Source organism: Papaver somniferum, unplaced genomic scaffold, assembly GCF_003573695.1.
Source record: "Papaver somniferum cultivar HN1 unplaced genomic scaffold, ASM357369v1 unplaced-scaffold_19, whole genome shotgun sequence".
Lineage (NCBI taxonomy): Eukaryota > Viridiplantae > Streptophyta > Magnoliopsida > Ranunculales > Papaveraceae > Papaver > Papaver somniferum.
The window spans coordinates 6,446,512-6,469,750 of NW_020628818.1; the positions used below are offsets into that span (position 1 = coordinate 6,446,512).

General features: G+C 35.9%; 1 long non-coding RNA gene across 7 annotated transcripts; it reads left to right on the forward strand.

Annotated features, from left to right (window-relative positions):
* The first annotated feature begins 6,369 nt into the window (after positions 1-6,369).
* Positions 6,370-13,263, forward strand: LOC113338749. 7 transcript variants are annotated; one of them, XR_003354836.1, is made up of 10 exons: positions 6,375-7,091; positions 7,406-8,025; positions 8,138-8,425; positions 8,772-9,002; positions 9,502-9,599; positions 9,775-10,046; positions 10,173-10,247; positions 11,164-11,223; positions 11,320-11,545; positions 12,191-13,263. It is a non-coding gene; the product is annotated as an uncharacterized LOC113338749 (long non-coding RNA). The 7 variants fall into 7 exon arrangements; XR_003354833.1 differs by having other exon boundaries at positions 6,372-7,091; positions 8,772-9,599; XR_003354832.1 differs by having other exon boundaries at positions 6,374-7,091; positions 9,502-10,046.
* The last annotated feature ends 9,976 nt before the right edge of the window (positions 13,264-23,239 follow it).

Genomic DNA, 23,239 nt, shown 5'->3' on the forward strand with positions numbered 1-23,239 from the left:
TCTTGAGCTTACTACACTTTCCTATCCTAGTCCGAGACTTAGCTATAATAGGATAGAAATCAAGACTCATAGTTTTGATCACTAACATTAACAAACATGATTGATATAGAAACGCATGCGAGGTTGACCGAGCTATGCTCTAACATTGGGTCTGTCCCTGGTGGACTATCTATACGAAGCTGCTAGGGAGACCCCGGGTTAATACCCAAGTTTTACACCCCTATGTGTCATCCATCTCTCTCTATGGGACACGAGAGAGAGAGAGAGAGAGAGAGAGAGAAAGAGTCAGAGGGTCGGTAAGGTCTGGTCCATCCGCCTACCTTCTCTCAGTCTCATCACTTCTCTCTCTTGACTCTTGAGGCTTCTCTTTTTTTTTGATGCAAATAAACTTATATTGAAAACGAAACGAACTACAGATATCCTAGATTGGCTTTACTTTTGTCACTCCTGATTTCTTTCATGAAGATGTCAGGAATGTTACAATGATAGTCAAAAGAATATCTGCCAGTTCTAGCTTTGTTAGCAATTACATGTGCCACATTGTTTGCCTGTGTTTTAACATATTTAACATCATCCCAAGAAAAACAAGATAGAAGTTGCCTTATTGCATATACAATACTTTCATTCGTCCAGTGGACTGAAGATTTGGCTTGCTTCATAGAGTTGATCAGATTTATACAGTCACCTTCAAACACAACCTTTGTTAGATTTTCCTCTCTAGCCCAGTTGATAGATTCTTTAAAGGCTAGAAACTCTGCCTGCTCTGGATCTATTCCTCCATCAACGATCCTCCCTCTGATGCCTTCACAGTTTCCTGCAGAATTACGCATGATTAAACCAATGCCAATGTAAGAGTTATTGCTATCAAATGATGCATCCATATTGATTTTAAGGATATCATATGTTGGTGGAGACCAGCACACAACAATGTGCTCCTTACTGTGTTTTTTCTCAGTTGTACATTGATTAAACATATGCTTAATAGAATAAACTGTAGAGTGCATATTTGGTGTTTTATTTTTAAACTCCTTGAGACATCTATTTTTCCAAATGAACCAGGCAGTTATCATGACTGTGGAAATCCAAACTGAATCTTTATCATTTGTTTTAGAGAACCAAGAAATTAACCAATTTCTAATCTGAGTGCGATTGTGTTGCAAGTTAGAAACATTTATGTTCATACTCAACCACACCGACCTTGAGTAATCACAATCAATTATGAGATGGTTTAATGTTTCCTCATGTTGAGAACATCTTGAATACATTGGATTTATATGCTGATTTATCTTGTGCAGTTTTTCTTTTGTCGGCACAATATCTCTAAAGCACTTCCAAATGAATAACTTAATCTTGTGTGGAACATTCACTTTCCACAAGCTTTTCCATACTGCACTAGGGATTTCAGAATTTCTTTGAGTATTTAAAGTGACTGCTTTACTAATTCTTTATAGGTTGACTTGATGGTAAATTCATCTGTTCTATTTAATTCCCATATTAGCTTGTATGTACCATGCTAAACTAATGGCATTTTAAGAATTAGTTCTGCAGTTTCATATGGAAATACTCTATGGATTAATTGTACATTCCATCTTCTAGGATTTTGTAGCATTAGGTCCAAAACATAGACTATTCTGATTGGCTCTAAATAGTTATCTTTAGGGAGAGGTGGCATGTTTAGTCCTCTCACCCACTTGTCATACCAAACCAAGATTTTTATACCACATCTCACATCCCATCGATGGAACTTTCTAACATAAACTAGACCCTCTTCCAATCCTTTCCAGATCCAAGAGCTATTATTATGAGTTTGTTGAAGATGAAGAAAGCTGCAGAATGGGGAGTACTTGGATTTCATAATTTGAGTCCAAGGCTTGTCCTCCTCAGTACACAGTCTTCATGCTAACTTGATCATAAGATCTCTGTTATATAACTCTAAATTCCTAAAATCCAACCCTCCTTCTTATTTTGGGAGACATAAAGAATTCCAAGCAATTGGATTGTAACCCCTATTTTTTTCCGACCCCACCAGAATTTCCTCTGAATTAATTCAAGTTTGGTGATAATAGTCTTGGGAAGTTTGAAATTACTCATATAATGTGTTGGCATGGCATCTAGTACCGACCTTATAATAGTTGTTCTTGCCGCCAAGTTAAGTGTTTTAGAACACCAGCCTTGCAGTCTGTGCTCATAAGAATCCTTAACAGTAGCAAATGAATTTGTTTTGGACTTCCCTAAAAGTATGTAAGACCTAAATATTTGTCGGCAGTTACTAGTTGTTTAACTCCCAGACTACTTAAAATACTTTGTTTGTTCTCAGAGGAAATGTCACCTGCAATAAATGCTAATGACTTACTGAAATTAATGATCTCACCAGACAGGAGACTGAACTTTTGTAAGATGTCTTTTATGTGATCAATTCCCTTATCTGTATCATGAAAAAATAACATACAGTCATCTGCAAACAACAGATGATTAATGGATATGGATTTATTTGTTGCTTAAATCCCTTTTATTAAACCTATAGCCTCTGCATGCATTAAGGATATTGTGAAGTATTCCATGGATATTATGAATAAGTACGGAGACAGCGGATCACCCTGTCTAAGTCCTCTCGTAGGTCTGTAAGCTTTACACATATTACCATTGAGACGAACTGAGACAGAAGTAGTTGAAATGCACTGTTGAACAATTATTCTCCACTCTTCACAGAAAACCAAAGAGGTTAGCATCTTATCAACAAAAGGCCATTCTATTATGTAAAATGCCTTTGACATGTCAAGCTTGAGAGCTACTAATCCTTGCTTCTTCTTAGATTTCTTCATTGCGTGAATCAACCCATGAGCCGTCATTTATATATCGTTTTGGAACAAAATATGCCTGTGTAGTAGAGATGATTTTCTCCATTAGAGGTTTCATTCTGAGTACTAATAATTTAGAGATTATTTTGTAGGTAATCTTACAAAACCCAATTGGCATGTGATCACTCGGAGTCGAGGGGTGATATGTTTTAGGGATCAAACATGTAGTGTTTTGATTGATATGAGGTGGTATATGTTTAGTATGGAAAAATTCTTGTACTAGGTTAACCACATCCTTGCCAACTATGGACCATTGAGTTTGAAAAAAACCAGCTGGGAACCCACCAGGCCTCGGAGTATTCCAGCTAGGGATAGTGCTTAAGGTTTCATAAATCTCATCTTCAGTCAAAATAGAGATTAAGTTTTGATTTTCCTCAGCTGTAACTATTGGGTTTATTAAATCAAAAGAATTATGCTGGAATTCTGGATTAGTAGAAGTAGAAATAGATTGAAAATGAGAAGTAATAAGTTTTTCTAGATCCTCCATGGAGTAATACCACTTCTCATTACCATCTTTCAAATATGATATGTGATTTCGCGACCTTCTTCTATTTGTTTTAGTGTGGATATAACCTGTGTTATTATCCATATCATGAATCCAATGATCTCTTGATTTTTTATTCCAAAAATCTGCTTCGATCTTTTTCCAGTATTCAAGTTTCCGAATAGTATCACATATCTCTTCCAAAATAGTATCACTAAACGGTTGTGCTTGTAACTGAGAAAGATGCATAAGTAAGTGCTGAACATGAGAATGTATACTACCAAAATGCTGCTTATTCCATTTTGATAATTTCCTTCTCGTCGTCACTAACTTAGTATTGAATTGTTGGTGCAGAAACCCACGTGTTTGAAATTAATTTAGCACATGTTGAGTCCTGTAACCAACACCTGAAGAACTTCCAACCATTTCTTTGTTTAGGCACAATACTATCAGTGATAAGTAACAAAGGACAATGGTCAGACCCCAAAAATGGAAGGTGTAAGACTTTTGAGTTAGGATAGTCTCTGACCCAATTTGAATTTTGAAGTGCATAATCTATCCTTGCTCTTTTATGTCCTTTTCCATTAGTTTTGTTGGACCACGTATGTTTTGTACCTACATATCCCATGTTCATTAATCCCACACTGTCTATAACATTACACACCCAAGTATCCAACGAAGTTATACTAGTTGAAGCTTGTTGATTATTTAGATGAATGTTTAAATCACCTATAATCACCCAAGGCTGATAGACATTATCACCCAACTCTCTAATGAAATCCCATTGCTTTTGTTTCATCTCATAATGAGTTGACCCATAAACACAAGAAAGAAGCCATTCTTGTTTAGATGCATTTGAATTGATTGAGAGGTGAATCATGTTATCATTGCTGCATGCTATATCACAAGGGAACCCATCTTTCCACATCAACATTAATCCACCAGAGAGGCCAATTGAGCTCACAAAAAAGAGATTTGGGTAACAGTATTGTTGTGTTAAAACTCTATCCCTAGCTTCAGAGATTTTGATTTCCATTAGGAAGATAATGTCTGGATTATTCTATTGTATAATGTAACCCAAGAATTCCATAGTATCTTTGGAAGCCAATCCTTGTACATTCCATGATAATATCTTCATGATGACTTGTGAATAATATATATGCCACTTAATGTTATAATAACAAGTAGAGTAACTACTATAGATAACTAGTAAATGATTGAAGGTTAGTTCAAAGGAAATGGGAAACTGAAAATGCAAAACTAATTTGGAAAAAGGAAAGATAGTAAAAGTGCAGGAAATATGAAAGTGATGGATAAGTACCTGGGCATCAGCACTATAAGAGGTTGCTCTATGTCTCTTGGATTGGATTTGCTCAGATACTGTACCATGGAAGGAAGTGCGAGAATTAGTGGATGGTGTATACTCATCAAGACTCACATGTTCATATCCCGACCCATCTAGACTATAATCATTAGGATTGAAACTTGATAGATTATCCTCCACTTGGTTAATGAGTTCCTTCAGTGGTTCCTTATAAACTTGATCTAAATTAGCTGTATCTGGGTCTAAGTTAGAAACATTAAAGTCATCAATATTGAAATAAAATTCACCTAGGGCCATATAAGCTTTGAGAAGATCCATATTCGACCCATATCCACTTTTTTGACCCATAGACATATTAAATTCTCGCAGTTGATTCTCCACATATGCTTCAGACATGTTACCTAAAAAGTTTCAACTTTCTAGATTCCTAAGAGTATTATACTACATGTTATTGAAGTTGCTAGGACCACCTTCTTCAATTCTTATTCTTTTCCCCTGTCTCTGGACCACTCCATCATTCAAATTTTCTATTGCATGTACTTGTAACATACCTTGAGAAACGTCTCCAACCCCAGTATCAGAGAGATCAGATGACAAAGGAATGTCTCTGACCATTTTGTCCTTATGTTGTTCTTTTAAATTAACTGAATCTTTTGAAACTTCCACAATGAATTGCGCTGGACTTCATGCATGCAAGTTTGTTCAGCCACAACAATCTGATTATTCTGACTTTTGCTGATATCCTCATGGTTTACCTCCTTAGTCTTTTGGTTAGCCTCTATTGCATGTTGCTTTGCAGCTTTGGTCTTTCTTGCATCTGGGTTTGTCCATGATGGAGGATCATAAATGGAAGTGGATGAAAGATGTCCCCTTTGTTGTTGAAGAAGATAAGCTGCTATTGTAGAGTAGTCCGCTTCGTTATGATATATAGTGTAGCAGAAATCACAGATGTTAAAGGGCTGTTTTTCATAATACAACCTTATCCACACTTCTTCACCAACAACATTTTCACCCAGAATCCCCTACGAAGTGGATTACGCACATCTATAACAACTGAAACTCTCTGTATCTTTTCTTTGGGGACAATACAGTCAGGCGGGTCTAACTCTTTAACCTCTCCCATTGCTACAGTTATCCCATACACTATATTGACTGTTGCAAAACCCGGCTGCATGTTATAGAGCCTTAACCAGAATAACTGTTTTGTCAGATCCACTAAGCTTTTTGGTATTTCAGGATTCCATGGAACAAGAACAAACAAATCTCCCTATAGAAACAGGGCCTTAACTTTAGAACCACATCATACTCTTCTTGTGTTTGGAACTTTACAAGAAAAGATCCATCTTCCTCTTTTTTAATGAAAATATCTCTGCTTTTTGGCCACAGAATCTTCAACTCTTTGTCCAAGTCACTAACTGAGAAAGTTTTGTCTGAATAAACTTTTCCCAGAAAGCAATATTGAACTGTATTGCTCCTTGGCGTAAATCTTCAGAAGAAATGATTGGTTCTTTCAAGGCTCTTAACCTGTCTGCTATCGATGTAGAAGCCATTTTGTGTTGGACTTGGATAAGCTCAGATTCCATAGTAAAAACAATAACAGAGCAGAAAAAAATTGTGGAGAAGATAACGAGGAAGATGTTCCTTATAAAAAATACCTTGCCACTTTTCCAATCTGTGAATGTCGAACACCCGTTGAAAAGCTTCTTAAAATTATTAAAGAAAATCCTCTCTTTAACTGGCGGCAGCTATAGCAACTCAAAACCCTAAAAACCAGTTCTACGGTAATCAAACAGATAGCTTTTAATACCGTAAATCATTAGTCCATAATCAGCAAGTAATAAAATAGTCGACGCGTGCATTAAGAAAACCAATAGTGAATCCATGAGAGCAGAACTAATTTATTGCTCAGAAAAAAGGCAAAACCGCTCCAATTCCCAGCAACCCTTCTACACCAAAGCAAGACCTAGAAATAAAAGAAAATGGTAACCATGTTAATTTATTGTATCCACATATAAGATTAAACAGTTAGGAATGAAAGATAAGATGAAGATTAAAGAGATAGGAATGAAAGATAAGATGAAAACTGAAGGAAAATGAGTCATTCGCCGATTTAGAGGAAAGAGAAAATAGCTCTCTCTCGAAGTTTCCCCTCGCACATAGAGAAGTGATCTATTGACTCTTGAGGCTTCTCAAAACCCTTGATTTTCTTTTCTCTTTTTCACTGGATGGAAGAAGGCCCAACAGTAGCATCAACATTTTCATTTTCTTAGAAATCCCCAAAACTGCAAAACCTGTTTCTGCTGTCGCAAAGTGCACCGGCCTTCATCAAAATGAATCAGGTATGCAGATCGTTCTGGAGCTATCGGTGTTTAAGGTGCTGGTTAAGCAGATCATTACTTTGTTCAACTTTCTTCATCACCACAATGTGAGTATTTCTCCCTCTTCTATTTCCATTTTTTTTTTGGAAATTCTTGACACCATACAATACACCCATACATCTTCATTTTGTATTATTAGTTCTGTTTTGCACTTTACTCTGTGCTGATTTGATGATAAATGAAATGATATTGTATAAAACGGTGAATTGATTCCTTATTTTTGGGTCTTGTTTCAATAACAAATGTTTCTATTAAAATTTTTAATTTAGTAGTAAAATATGTTGAAAATTATGTCAGTTGTCTTTCTCAGATGAATTTTGCCGATTCTCATGTCCGGTATTTGTTTTTTAATAAAAACTAGAGCTGAAGACCAAAAGTAGAGGAAGGCTCATCAATCATAAGGAGAGTCTGGTACTATTGAAAATGAGTTGGAAAGTATGTTGTACAATTTTAACCGTGAAATGCTGCTTCAGAAATATTCAGTGATTCAGCTGAAGGTTTTTCAATATGTTGAGCATTTCACAGTTTACTGCAATTGCAGTCAAGCTTTTGTACATAACCCTACTGCATCCACCAAGGTTTAGAAGTTGGAGAGATGATTCAAAACTTTATCCTGTCAAAGAGCAATTTGAAACACGGAAGAAGCATTTCTTCTCAAGTTACCACGGTGCTTATATGTCTCTAGGCGTGGTTTCTATCTTCTCTCTGTATGTGAGGCTAGAGCTCCTTAAGTGGGATTTGCTCCTTGAAGAGTCTGTCTCTTATAATATGCAATGGTATACGACTATACCTATACTGCATCCCGATATTGCGCATTGCTGGGATATGCTCAGTACTAGAGGGACAAAAAATGGAGTTCCCGCTACAACCTTGGTTATAACTTATGCCCAGCAACCACTGTGGCACTTCAGGATTTGTTTACTGCTAGAAACTCTCGAGTCTCGAGATTCTCGAATACCTGATGCTGTTGCCAATCTTAGTGTGAGTATTATAAGCTAATACTTGTATAACCCTTTATCTAGACAAGTGGTCGTTGATACTATAAACAAATTAGATATGGAGTTGTTTCTTATATTTGCTCGAATTTCTGTAGGTTGCAACATGGAGTACTGTTGTGATAAAAGCTGTTCCTGATGTCGCATGAATTGCCGCGTATCGATTTGGCATGTCTGGTTGTTTGCTTAAAAACATTTGTCCGTGGAACTGGAAGCATATTCTTGCTTATCCAATTCTAGAGCAGCTGGCTCTTGATCAGCTCTTAAGTGGAAAAGTCCTGCGCAGTATCACACCAATATTTGATTATGCGATTATGAGAACTGAGAGAATAGTTGCATCCTTGAACAATGTGTGGACTGGTTTTCCAGTGTCGCAATGAGTGCAGGTACAAACTTTTCTTCTAGTGCACGCTGTTCATTTCTTAGTTGTATTGAATATGCCCTCGTGATCAAAGATGCCTGTTAGCTAATATTATTAGGACAAAGTAATTTGGGAAATTTTGCACTTCTCTGCACTCACCTGTTTTTTTTTTCTATTTCTGATTATTATAGTATAAGGATCCTTCATTATCTTTGCTGATAAGATGATGAACGAATTATTTACTTTTAGGCGGTGTTGTAAAAAATGTGGATATCGGTTCCTTCTTTATTTCATATGCTCATTTATGGGTTTTGTGTATGTTCTTTTCATTCCTGTTTTGAATTTTTTTACTTGAATTTTGTGGTTTGCAGGTCATTTTCCCACCTAAATTAAGGAACAGAGGGGGCATTGGTGTTGGTTTCTGAGTGTTGGAAAGGATACTTTAAGGTATTCGTCCCACTCAGATGGTATTTTCTCTCAACCTGGAGGTTGCGGTCGACTTAGATTCTCCGTACTAGACCGTAATGATCGCTGATTATGTGATGCAGTTTTTGAGCATTTAAGGCCCCAAGAGGCTTTTATAAGATGTAAATCGTGTTAAGGTTTGTATCTCTTTTTTCCTCTATATTCATTTCCTTAACGTTACATTTAATAAAGCTGTGAGATTTTAATTAGACAGCAAATGCAGTACTCCAAGCTTTGTATCTTCCTTATTGCCTTATTACCTTTCCCGTTATCTTACTAGATCAAAAGGTCCTTTATAGGTGTTTGGGTTGAACTGACTCATAGGAAAGGTGACCGCCAAAGAAAAGCCATAGTATCTCAGTCTACGAACCAGCTAATGGGAGTTCACGTTGTCTTCTATTGTTTAACTCCCATTTAAAGAATCATTATTATGAAGTGTTTTCCTTTTCATAACTTGGTCCATTATAGAATAGAAACTTGTGGAACTCTATCGGATTTTATTTTTTTGATGGCAAAACTCTCCATTGCTATAAGAGTCTACTTGTTTCTTTGAGCTATGGTTATGATGGATTTTGGTGAGTACTTATTACAAATTGGCCTTTGGATGTCGTCAAAATTATGGTTTCCACTTGTCAGGAGTTGTATGTTTTGGCGGGGACTCTGTGTTTTATTTTCATAAGTGCACTCTTGCTGTGGAACCACTCTATTAAATTCCAACATTGCCGCACTCAAAGGTGCTTCTATTTCCATCATTTCATCAGCATTATCAACTTCCTTTTTTCTAAAACAGCTTTGCATGTTCCTCCTGAAGTTGCTGTCCTTGCTCTTTAAGTTCCTCCTGCATAAGAACTGAATTCAAATTATTTATTATTTTATTTAATACAACTTTCATGAGTAAAAATCCAACAGAACTGGAGAACAGAGATGAGTATAATAAGAGTGCTATTTGCTGCGTATCGTTTGTTCGTTTGCTTAAGAACATTTGTCTGTGGAAAGATATCCTTGCTTTTCAAATTATGGCGGATCTGGGTGTTGATCAGCTCCTAAGTGGAAAAGTCCTGCCTGATGTGTGTAGTATCTCACTAATTATTCATGATGCCATTACGAGAACTGAGAGAGTAGTTGCATCCTTGAACCGATACGCGGTCCGGTTCCAGTGTCACAAACACAATGGACCGCAGGTACAAGCTTTTCTTCTGATGCTCGCTGTTCTTTTTATTAGTTGTATTGAATATATTTTCGGAAATTCATATCCTTACTAATCGTATTTAAGGAGTTCTTATCAATTTACTATTTTGTGTTGCCAGATATTTCTGCTACCAAAATAGTTTTTGAGCATTTGAGACCCTAGGAGGCCTTTATCTGATGTGGACCATGTTAAGGTTTGTGTCTCTTCTTTTCTCTCTCCATTCATTTCCTTAACGTACATTTAACAAAGCTGGTAGATCTTTAGCACACAGCAAATGCAGAATCCCACCCTTTCTATCTTCTTTGTTATCAACTTATTACTTTTCCTGTTACCTCACTAGATCAAAAGGTCCTTGAGAGGTGTTTGGATTGAACCAATTCATAGGAAAGATGGTCTGATTCATAGGAAATATAACCGCCAAAGAATTTCTGGTCGCCTAAAAACCAGCTAATGCGAGTTCACAATGTCTCTCATTTGTTGCCAGTATTGTCTCATGGGTCATGGCCCTCATCCACTGATTCTAATCACAAGTGGTAGAAGAGTTATGTTTTAGGTAGTCAAGAAACTCATTTTTAACTACTCTCTCGGTGCAAGTCTGGTCGAGTTAAAAAAATTAATGATGCATAAGGTTACCAAATTGGTTTCATTGAAGCCCTTGCCATCTGCTGATACACTCCACTTCCTACTCCTTTAAAAGACTTTTTTAACAATTCTAAAGGATTGACTCGTCCTCTGAAGACTACAGGTTCATGAGTAAAAAACTGTATTATATTTTCCTATGAAAACTTGACGACTTTTGGTTTTCAAAGTACTTGCTGCACATTTGGCCTTTCCACTTGTTAGGACTTGTATGTTTGGGCTGGGAGTCTAAGTTTTATTTCCTTAAGTTCCTCATTTTGTTTCAATGAGTATCAGCATAGAACTACATGTTCATTATTTTCGTCTCCATTCTCCAGTTCTGTTGTTTTTTCCCTCATGAAAGTCGTCTTCAATGATAAATAATTTACATTCATTTCTTTTCCAGGGTTTTTTCTCTGTTTCCCCCTTTGCTTTTTCTCCCAACAAATTGTACATGTTCCAATCATCTCTTGTTGTTGTTCCTGTTTCAGCATAGAGCTCCTACAGTGGGATCCGCTCCACTAAGAATCTAACTTATATGATATGTAATGGTATAAGTCTATACCTATAGTATATTAATTTGGATGATAGATTTTCGCACTGAAATCAGTTTTGTGTCTGATCATATATGTTTCTTTTCATTGCAGGCACTCTCTTCTGTTTGTTTACGGATTGCTGCCAGCACATGGAGGCATATTTAACCGGGATGATGCTGATGCCAATTTTGTACCAGGACTAGTGGCATCTCGATGTTGCGGATCGCTGGGATATTCCACCACAAACTTGGATATCACTTATGTCCCAGCTGCCAGTGTGTTACTCCAGGGTTTGTCATCTGCTATACACACTCGAGATACCGCTGCCAACCTTACTGTGAGTATTATAAGTTATTACTATATAGCCCTTTATCTCTGACATATAAAAGTTGTCACTTTGGTACTCAGCTGTTGAAAAATTTGATATGGAGTTGTTTCCTATATCTGATCTAATGCAAGTTCACTATGTCTACCGTCTGTTGCCACTGTTGCCTCATCCACTGATTCTAATCACAACTGGTACAAGAGTTATGTTTTAGGCAGTCAAGAAACTCATTCTTGATCAGCACAAGTCTGGTCATGTTAAAAAAAATCAACGATGCATTAGGTTACTAAATTGGTTTCATTGAAGCCCTTGCCATCTTCTGATACACTCAACTACCTAATCTTTTAAAAGACATTTTGACAATTCTAAAGGATTGACTTGTCACTGTGGAGACTACAGGTTTATGAGTTAAAAACACGTATTTTGTCCTATGAAAACTTGATGGCTTTTGGTTTTCAAAGTACTTGCTTCACATTTGGCCTTTCCACTTGTTAGGACTTGTATGTTTTGGCTCGGATTCTAGGTTTTATTTCTATAAGTTCCTCTTTCTGTAAACGAGTATCATCATAACGCTACATATTCGTTGTTTTCATCTCCGTTCTCCAGTTCTGTTGGTTTTTTCCTTATGGAAATAATTTGAATTCATTTATTTTCCAGGCTGAATATGAATTGATAAGAGTGTTGCGTTTGGAATGCTTATTGGTATTTTGGTTGGTAATTCGAGCACAGTTTTCAGTAGCTTTCATTGTGAGGAAACAGTGACAGTGAGATGGCTGTTAAGAAACCTCTTATAATTGCCTGGGGATTTGAGTTCTACAGCTGTTTACTCAGGGTCTACACCAACAAACTCTTGGTGCCGATTACTGTATTGTTTGTGTAAATGTGTGGTGCTATTTAAGATACCTTCCTTCACCAGCTTCATGTGCTTAATTGGTTTGATTCCACTGCAAGCTATTTCAGTTTGTTATTATCGTATAATGGCGCACCTGGTTATTGTTTGAATACGGTGTACTCAGCAGCATCTTCAACCTTCCTATCTGCTGTGTAAGCATCTGCAGCTCAGTGTTGTATGATCTGTGTGAGTGACAAGCTCAAGGTGTTGCCTTCTTCTCTCCCCCCCCCCCCCCCTGACCTTGAGGGAGGGTAATAGCATCTGTAGCTCAGTGTCAAGTGAGTGAGTGATAGAGAAGAGTCAAGTCAAGTCAGGTCTGTGGTGTTTGTGTGGATGTGTTACTAACACGTGCATCTGTAGTAGTCATGAATATCGTGTGATGAATGTTCGAGGATATAAACTCAACAAAGTCCTGTAATCATCTATCTATTCTATTATCAAATATTGATTCAAACCGTTTCCAATACAATGTAGACATTCAATTCATTTGAATGTTATCATAGGCCTGATTGGGCAGTTACCCTTGATGTAATTTGTTTTAGGAAACACAAAGCAGTGGCAATTTATCAAATAGTTTGTGGCCGTTCGTTTTTTTTTCCAAATTTAATCTGAAATACCTATAAAAGTGAAAAAGAAAACGTCTTCTATGTATCTCATCATCACACCAACTCGGCTCCTTTCTCCTTCTCTCCAACATGTTTAATGAAAGAAAAACAGCTCCAGAAACTGCTCTCAAGCTTGACGAGATGAGTGTTAAGACCGAATCAAAAGCTGATCAGCTTGGAACTAGGATTGAGAGCACTGTTGATCAGCTTTTAACTAGGATTGAGAGCACTGTTGATCGATTGAAAAACACCATTGACATTGTGGCAAAAACCATTGCGGTTGGGGCAGTCGTTGGAAGTTGTATTGCTCTTGGGTTAGGGTTTGGCATTATTTAAAGAAGTGAAGTGGAGGTTGTTTTTATTTTTCTGCATAGTAGGTTTAGGTTTAATTGGGCGTATCTTAGTTGATCAGGATCTTTCACGAGGGTTTCTACTTCTTTTTCTTTTTTAAAGTAATCACATCAATTAATGGAAATTAAGTTAGTCCCACTTCTTTCTAATTCTGTTTCATTGCATCTTTATCAGCTTCATCTCATCAAGTTTGTTTCATGGATCCCTGTCTTTTTAAGTTTCATGGTTATTTGTTTTGATATTTCCTCCGTCCCAAATTAAATGACTTAGTTAGTTTTAAATTTTCTCTAAAACAAATGATATATATTATCATACAATGAAATATTTCTAAAATTATCTTATTTATTGGTTATTTCTAGTACAAGAAATATGTCTATAAGTTTTAGCAGCGAGCCGGTATATATAATGGGACAACAGAGAAAACTTAAAATCTAGTACCGTGTAATACAACAAGGTTCAGCTACCATGAGGGCAATTGTCCCCAAAGACCCTTTATAGAGTCTACTTGTGAGAGCGTGCACATAAAATTCATAGAAGTTCAAAAATCCTAGAATTTGTTTTATTTGTTTCTTGACAACGTCCTAATTTAACTTGTTGGGTGAAAATCAAATTTTATACAAGGTTGTGTTGGGAGGTGTAAATTGTGCCGCGTTAATACACTTATGGCGAAGCATAGCAGGATATATTAAAATTTGGGCATACCAAAAAAAAAAAAAAAGCACAGAAAACCATATAGCAAGCCGGACATGCTTCAATATGGGCTGTATCGGCAGTTAAATTCTTGGAGTGTGGATCTTCATGAGGCTTAGGGTATCCACCTTTGAAGACTAAATGTGAAAAACTGTTTAGCAATCTCTCAACTTATAGTCTTTATTGCACATTGCCAACATCAGAACTTTTATTAGATTTGGTCTCCAAATCATATTGCAAACTTTATCTTCTCGGACTTGCATCATTTTCATGCCAAAGAACCAACATATTTTTGTTCTTTGGTTGCACTGTCGCAACACCATGATTGAAATGCATGACTTTGCTATAGTCATGACTTGGGACTACACGGGACATCCCATAGTCACTTTGGACAAGGTATCCTTCACGCGCCTTTGAAACTAACATGCCTCACCGTTCTTTCGAACTGCTACGCTTTAACGTAATGGAAAAACAACATGTTCTTCCAAGCCATGAGTACGTCAATCTTAATTCATTTTACTTGATGGGATTACTTATACATTCTTGTCGCGTTACTCCATGTCGTCTCTACCAACATGCTATTGCATTTCAACATAAGTCTCAACAATTAACTCGTCTATGCCACACAACTTTATTTGATTCTTTCAGCTTCTTTTATTACATATTTTGACTTAATATGCGATGTAGTATCTTCCACGGGAGCTAGCTTTACTTTGAATGAAAGAGACAAGAACCCTCGTCCCAAATACCATCATTCATTGTCATCTTCTTGCTTACACAACATGCATCTTGGATCAATATGAGAGATGAATCTTTTAATAGATTTTTGTTAAAGGGAAATCCAAAACATTTAGGGGGAAAGCTGACTTTTAGTCAAATTCCTCCTAGTCTTTCACCGTTATCATCACAAGACAACAGTACTATTTGGTCTCTTTATCCGCATAGATTAATCCTGCCAATTGCTTAAGAGGGAAGCTCACGAATTACTTTGTTTCTTCCTTGTAGAAGACCGAATTGTTGATCAATCCGAGCTGAATGTTAATTCAATTGGACCTGATTTATCCCATGCTATTGTGTAGTAGCTTGTAGTCCAGTACAAAACATCAAACAAATTACGAGGGAAATTTTTATCGGAAACACTACCGCTCACGCACTAATAACAGTGCTAATATTCAGATGACATAGGTGATTTATTTCATGCGTACAACTATATATATATCTCACACCTTATTTCGACCAAATAACTGGATTCGAGATAGATCATGGCATTTTGTACATCCGAGATGCATCACTTAAACTCTATCAGTGCTGCCGGTTCATTGATCATAATACCCTATCCCTATGGATTCCGCTGCTATAACAAGTTAAAATTTTAATTTGTCAAATAATAGAATAAAATAAAAAAAGATTTCAATGGTAATGATGAGCAATAGCAACGATAAAAAAAACTAAAACGAAGAATTAAGGTCGGGGATGAGTTTTGTTAGTAATTTATATTTGCACCCTGATTGAGTCAAAGGACAAACACATTTGACCAAAAGTCAGCTCTTTCCCAAATGTTGTGGGTTTCTCTTTAACAAAAATCTTTTAATATTGTGCTCAACTGGTCGGCCATTATGAATTAGTTTCCAAGGGAAACCAATATTTTCGGAGTAATAAAAGAGAAACACAACAACTCTCTCCGTGGAAATTCATTCAAGGCTGAAGAAGAATGAATATTTTTTACAAGAATCTTCTAGTAAGATTTGGTAGAGAATTTCCCGCTAACTGTAGGAGACCAAATTCGGCAATCATGTGCATTATTACTAGGGCTGCCCATATTCCGGTACGGCCCAGTTTTTTTATGGAACCAGTGTCTGTACCTGGTGTTGACCGGTACCTCCTTTTGAGGACCGGTACCTGTACCTGTACCTGTACCAGGTGTTGTACCGTTCCTCCGGTACCGGGTTTTTACCTGCAAAATCATCATCACTGTAGGATGAGCAAAGCTCAACTGTACCACAATTACATCATGTACCCAACCTAGCATGCATCTAGCTCTGTTTATTCAATATTCATTGTAAATATCATCTCAACTCATACAATACAACACCTAGCAATGCACTACCTTTGTTAATCTGTAACAATTCATACAATAGAATAAGAATTTACATCGTAATCCATCTACACCACCAGCATCAGAACTTCAAGCAGAACCCATTCACCATCAATCGATTTCAATCTAAGCATCAGATATATTCATTCTCAGATCATAAAACCCCACAAATCGCCCAAAACCAAATTGAGTTGTAGCCAAACCTATTCTCATACTCTAATTACAAAACCCATCTATTATTTCATTACAAAGATTTAATTACAAAATCTTGTTGTTTGATTTCAACAGAAAACCCAATTCGTAAAATCTTAAATCACACATGCAATTAGTTTCTTAAAAAAACAAAAGAAGAAGAAAAAGAAGTGAAGAAGAAGGTTTATCCTCTTTAATCTCTAACCACCACCAGATCTCCTTTCTTAATACATAACCCCCTATCTCCAAATCCGACTCCAACCCAAGGTTCCAAATCTTATAAAACACCAAATCAAATCTTCATATTCAATTTCTCCACCAAATCGAAAAAACCCTAAATCAATCTACAATCAAACCCTAACTCAAACTAACAAACCCTAAATCGAAATGATGGTGAAGAAGAAGAACAAACCAGAGATGGTGAAGAAAAAGAAGAACAAATCGAACTGATTCTTATCGTCTACTGTTGAATTACCTGATAGAGATGGTGAATCGATGATACCCTGAAGAACACAGAAGAGAAGAGGGTTGCCGCTGCTTTTTCAGAGAGAAAAAAAGAAGAAGAAAAATGAGAGTGAACTGATTCTTCTCTCGATAGTCGGTAGTCTATACCTAGTACGGACGACTACGATTAAAAACCTAGCTTGATCTTAACGGCTAATAATCACCGGTACATATGGTCCGGTTCAAGTCCGGTCCTCCCCAAGAACCGGTGTCTGTACCGGTCTAGACCGGTTCTCAACTTCCAGTACAGGTGTCTGTACCGGCTAGACCGGTTCCGGTCCGGTGCCGGTCCGGTAATTTCGGTTCCACTCCGGTCCAGGTCCTCTCAACCGGTTCTTGTGCATCCCTAATTATTACCGTTTTATGCAAGTATTTTGAATTGCCTCAACCACTTTGTAAATTATATTGAATAGTGCAATCAGTGTATGGTCACCTCGACTGACCGGTTTTAATTTTGGTATCACAAAAATATGGGTATGATTAAATCAATCTGGAAACTTATCATACTGAAAGATAGATTTCATTAATCTAACAACATCATTGGATACAATGGACCAATATTTTTTTTGTAGAAGATAGAAGAATACCCTTCGGGACCCGGCGAAGTATTTAACTCCATCTTGACAAGATCATCCCAAATATCTACTTCCATGGGAATTTTAACAATCTCCTCGTTATCCTGTTGAGATATTTGGCATAAATATGAGGCTACAATCATTGGTTCTGTCTCAACATGTGGTTGTCTAAACAAATCCTCAAAGTGATGAACCAATTCTTTAGTTGAATCTTGATTTTGCATATGGCTTATTGTATTTCTTCTTCTACATTGATGAACACAGATAAAAATGTCTGTATTTTTATCTCCATCTTTAACCCATTGTTGCTTTGTTCTTTCATCCCAATAGGTAGATTTCATAATTAGATACTTATTAAATTGCGCAATGTCAATTTTTTCTTGTTAGAGCACTGAAACTGAAGGTTTTTGAGACTGGATACTCACCAATCTAGTTTTAAGAATAAAGATTTATGCTTAATACATCCAATTTTAGTTCTGCTCCAATGTTTCAAGAAAGAACCTAACTTTTATTGTTTTTCAAGAATGCTGTCGTTAGGATTTTGAGACCGACATTTCCCATCTGTAACAGTACGTATAAGACTCGAATGAATAGGTATATACATCTAAACATTTACATTGAATCACCATAAGAATAAGTAAATACCATACGTTCTGTTTTGAATCTTATTACTGGAGTGCAAGGAAATTCCCTGAATATGGATAGGGAACCTAATCCAAAAATACCCCTTGATAACTAACTTAATTACCTTTTGATAAGTAACCTAAATCTTATTAAAACCAAAATTAAACCTAACCTAAAACAAAACCTTTCTTCCTCTATTTTTCTCATCCATCGCATCATCTTCCTTTTTTTTTTCAACACGATTAATAGTAGATTATGCACATAATTCATTGCTGATTAAAACCTTTATAAAAGAAGATGCAGTGGACGAAGGAGACAAACAGAAATAAGACTAAATATCTGAAATTTGCATCACATGCAAATAATCCACCACCAAGTAATGATGATGATGAATCCAAAAATGAAGAAGAATTGAGAAATCAAACATAGTTAATCCATCAGTAATGACTTCAATCTGGTAAGAATTGAAAACGCCATTTTGTTGGTTTTAATTGGATGATTATATTAGGTTTGATTAAATTAGAAATTTATAAACTAGTTTCAAAAATGCATAGAGTTGGGAAATTAGTATTCACAACCACAAATCAATTCTACGGTTGAGAAAATATGAACTTCCAACCGTAAACCAATGTATCATTAAGAAAATATGAACTCCCAACCGGATTTGGTAATTACGCTTGGGTTCACCATAAGAAAACTAGGATATTGCGATACTTTATTGTCGCACCTTATAAACACTTGTTGCTTTAAGTGGTTTCTTGTGTTAGTACATAGTTGGTGAGATATCTTGTACTTTCCTATTTTCCAACCCGATTTCCAAATCACACAAACCCTGAAGTGTATGTGACTTAGAGAAATCGGTTTTGCCTATTGGGACGGGTTTCTACCATGACTTCTAAAACAATTTAGGATCGATTCTACCTTGACTCCCAATACAAGTAGGGATCTTTTCTACATTGACTCTCAATATAATCGAAGATCGGTTCTACCTTGATTCCCTGTATAGGTTAGGATCGGTCCATGTGAAGGAATCCTTCCTCCTCAAATTATGGATGTTTTTTCCTTTAAATGATGGGAGTTGTCAAGATCAGATATAACAAGTGTTGCACACGCGCTTTTTCGTATCCATGAGTACTTGGAACGAAAAATTCTATTGGGATACAAAATACAAATGACTTGGAAAATAATGTAAAGACACGTCGTTTTACCATATTGAACACCTTCTGATATTTATGAGTCCAATTTTGTCCTTTAAAGAGTTTGCACGTAACAATCAATTTTATTGGTTTTCCAATATCCACTGTTATCTAATGTTTATTTATTTTTTAAAAATATAATTATAATTTAAAAACGCCAAGTATATAATTTGGGGAGTAAATCTGATTTGCAGCTAAGACTAGGAATTCTAATGGAAGCGGTGTTGATTTTGAGACACACAAAAGAAAGTAAGGTGGATGCTAGTACCGTTGTAATATAGGTGAAATATATTTCAACCCAACAGTGGAGTAATTTTACAGTATTGTGTTATTATTATTTTGATGTATGTTTATGTAGTATTTGAATCTGAATGCAACTGATGAAAGGCTTAATTACTATCGATTGGAGAATTGGTTTTGATCAATAGTCAAAGAGATAAAATCACACGCTTTAACAATCAAAATAATATAAATATCACAAAATCAAAACACTACCCCCAGATTGTATGCTTATTCTTGGCCTCTTTTCATTCCTTCTATCTTCATATAACATTTTCCATGAACTAAATTCCATGACTTCAATAGTTTCTCTCCCAATCGTGATCACCTGTCATGATCAAATTCAATGCATACCCTTCCTTATTTGTCTATCGCAAATACCTAGAATAGTGTACATGGTCCAAAGGGAATACCAGTATTGAGGATCAAAGAAATTCTTTCACCGATCTCTTTCCAAAAAATACACTATAACTAGGTCGAATATATACACTTGCCATGTTTAGGTTTGATTTATAAAAAAAAAACAAAAAATATAAGAAATTTAAATATTAGATAACGGCTGATTTTAGGAAACCAATAGAATGAATTTGTTACATGCACGGTCTTTAAAGGAATATGCACAAAATATGACTGATATTTATCCAGTTTTCCATATATTCATTGGTCTGACGTGGAAATGATATTGGAAAAACGCTTTCCCCTCTAGGTATGATATTGTAGTCCGGAGTAGTGTCGGTGATTATATTTGTGGGGTGGCCAGTGGAGAAGCAACAAATTATGATTATGTTATGTGCTGGGGAATGGGGTATAGCTCATCAGTTTACTCAGGCATGTATTCAGTGTGATTCTAGGGATGCAATTATCTCATCATATTGATCAGGAAAGGTTCCTTGGTTCGCTATGTCTAGATGGAACAGGACCAAGAGCATCCTGTTGAGAATTAAGTTGGCGCATATACATGGCTATAGAAAAATCAATTTCTCAGCGGATCTAGAATACAAAACAAAGCTTGGCTAAGTTAGTCTAGATAAAGAACGACCAAGATTTGTCTAGGAGGGATAAATTTACGACTGTGGATTTTTCAACTGACCATTATAAATACTTTATTAATTAATGTCATATTAATTGTTCATGATGAATTATTAATTAATTTTTCATGATAAATGTTCATTTAATGAATCTAATAAATACATATTTTTATTAATAAGTAAGTTTATTAAAAATTATATATATATATATACTGATACGTAATGAATTTGGTGCTGGCGAGTTTCGAACCCAGGTAACTGGTATCATCACCCAATGACTTTACCACTGTACTACAGCGACTCCGGTTAAAAATTATATTAATAATTTTTAATGGTGGTAGTGAAAGAAACAGTGGGTGGTGGAAATAGTGGATGGTATTTGTGAGTGGTGGTGGTGTTAACATTACTGGTGGTGGAAAATATAGTGGGCCTGGCTGGGTTTTACGTACGCTGGTGGATGTTGGTGAATAATAGTGGACAATAATAATTTTGTATCTTTACAAAATGGAAAACATTTTATTGTGATAGATGTAGTTGGCTGTTTTTAGCACAACTGGTCAAAACACAAATATTTTGAGGAGGATACTAAATCATATAAGACAATATGATCATGATCGCTGGATCACCCAAATGGGATCCCAGCTATTTATAGTACCCGATCGAATAAATTACGGTTTTTAGTATTAAGATAAAATTGATTACATTTCTAGAATACAAAACAAAGTTTGGACAAGTTAGGCGAGATAAAGAACGATCAAATTTATACTTGCAGAACATAAATCTACCGCTATAAATGATCACGTTTAATTAAAATTTAATAATAAATGTTCAATTGATATTTCATAATACATGTTTCTTTAATTAATCAAATGAATATATTTTTGTTGATACATAATAAATTTTATATTAACCATATTAGTAAGCATTAATGGTAGTTGTGATGGGGGTAGTGGTGGGGATAACGGTGGTGGGTATTGGTGAGACTGGTGGAGTGGTGACGATAATGTGGTGGTGGAAGAAGTAGTGGTAGTAGGGTGAGAAAAGGGGTCCTAAGATAGGTAAATTAAGCACTAATGGTGGTTGTGATGGTGGTGGATTGGCGGTGGGAATACTAGTAGTAGGTATTGGTGAGACTGGTGGAGTGGTCACGATAATGTGGTGGTGGAAGTATAGGTGGCAGTAGGATGAGAAAAGGTGTCCTAAGATAGGTAAATTATTTAGTCACCCTTGGTTAATTTTTCTTTGTTTTGTGTTAATTTGATTTCAGTTTTCAAATTATTATTTTTTAAAATGAAAACAATTTTTAAAGGCCAGATTTTTCGCACAAAGAAAATACTGTGATTTTAAGATTTACCGGGAAGGGGGCAGCAAGAAGAATGAAACTTACAAAACACAAGGCTACATGCGAATTAATTGTAATCTGTCCAGTTTCTTATATCTCTCTTTATTCCCTTTTTTTGTCATGGTTTCTGTTTCTGTCATTATTTCTCCCCTACTCCATGGGATTATGCAAGGCTACGCGTGAATTAATTGTAGTCGATTTAGTTTCTCACATCTGTCTTTATTCTTCTTCTTTTTTGTCATGATTTCTTTTTTTGTCATTTCTCCCTAACTTCATGTTATTATGCATGCTTGAGAAATAGTTCATGATAATAGGTACAGAGACAAGAAAATAAATGAATCAAGAATTAAATATTATTATAAATCTTAGGAAAATGAATAAACACAAATCTATGTAAATTCGGAACCCAACAATTTATATCAAAGAGAAAAATCAAATTCTAATGCTTACAGATTTTGGAAGATTAATCTAATGGGTTATTTGGTGTTTGATACTTACATTTTGTCTAATATTAGTATTTGGTCTAACTTTTGTCCAAGTTAGGATTTGGTACTTGAAACTGACGTTGACCTATGTTGACAGTCATTGATCAGACATTAATCAATTTTGTAAAATTAAATATACGAGTTTACAAATATACCCTTGAAATGGGCCTAGGATCCAACGACTCTCACAAAACCAATAAGTCTACGGTACAGATTTGATGGATTACTTGCCCTAATTTTCCACTCATTCTTCTTCCTCCTCCGCGACTACTGCTACTGCATTTGATAATTGGGTTTCCCATTGATATACGTCCAAGGTGAAAAATCATCCTTACATAATGACCCCCAAATTTACTTCTCTGTCTACAAGGGGAAGTAGAATTTGTCCATTTTTATGCGACCGAAGTGGAGCAGAAACATAATTTTTTATATGAAATCCAATTGTCTCAATCTCCCATTAAAAGTTAAAATCTAGATCCAATTCTCAATTCTCTGTAAAATCCTAATATGCTTAGATCTAATAAAAAATGTAAGACATGATGATTAGTATGAATTCACTATTACTGTGAAGTTTTTTCTTTTGATTAGAAATTGGAAAACCTAGTATCAATTAATGATTTTGATTAGTGTGGAATCAAATTGATACGATCAGTAACTCTAACAAAAATATGTACCAGTACTCCTCCGTCTATCACTGCTTGTTCGTCATCAGCACCGCCACCTTCTACGGAGCCAGGAGAATGTAAAGAAAAACACCACCACTATGGAATCTTTGTTTGAACATGGAGACAGACAACAACTACTTAAGGGTTTGATGAATGAGAATTATAATTTATGGTGAAAGTACT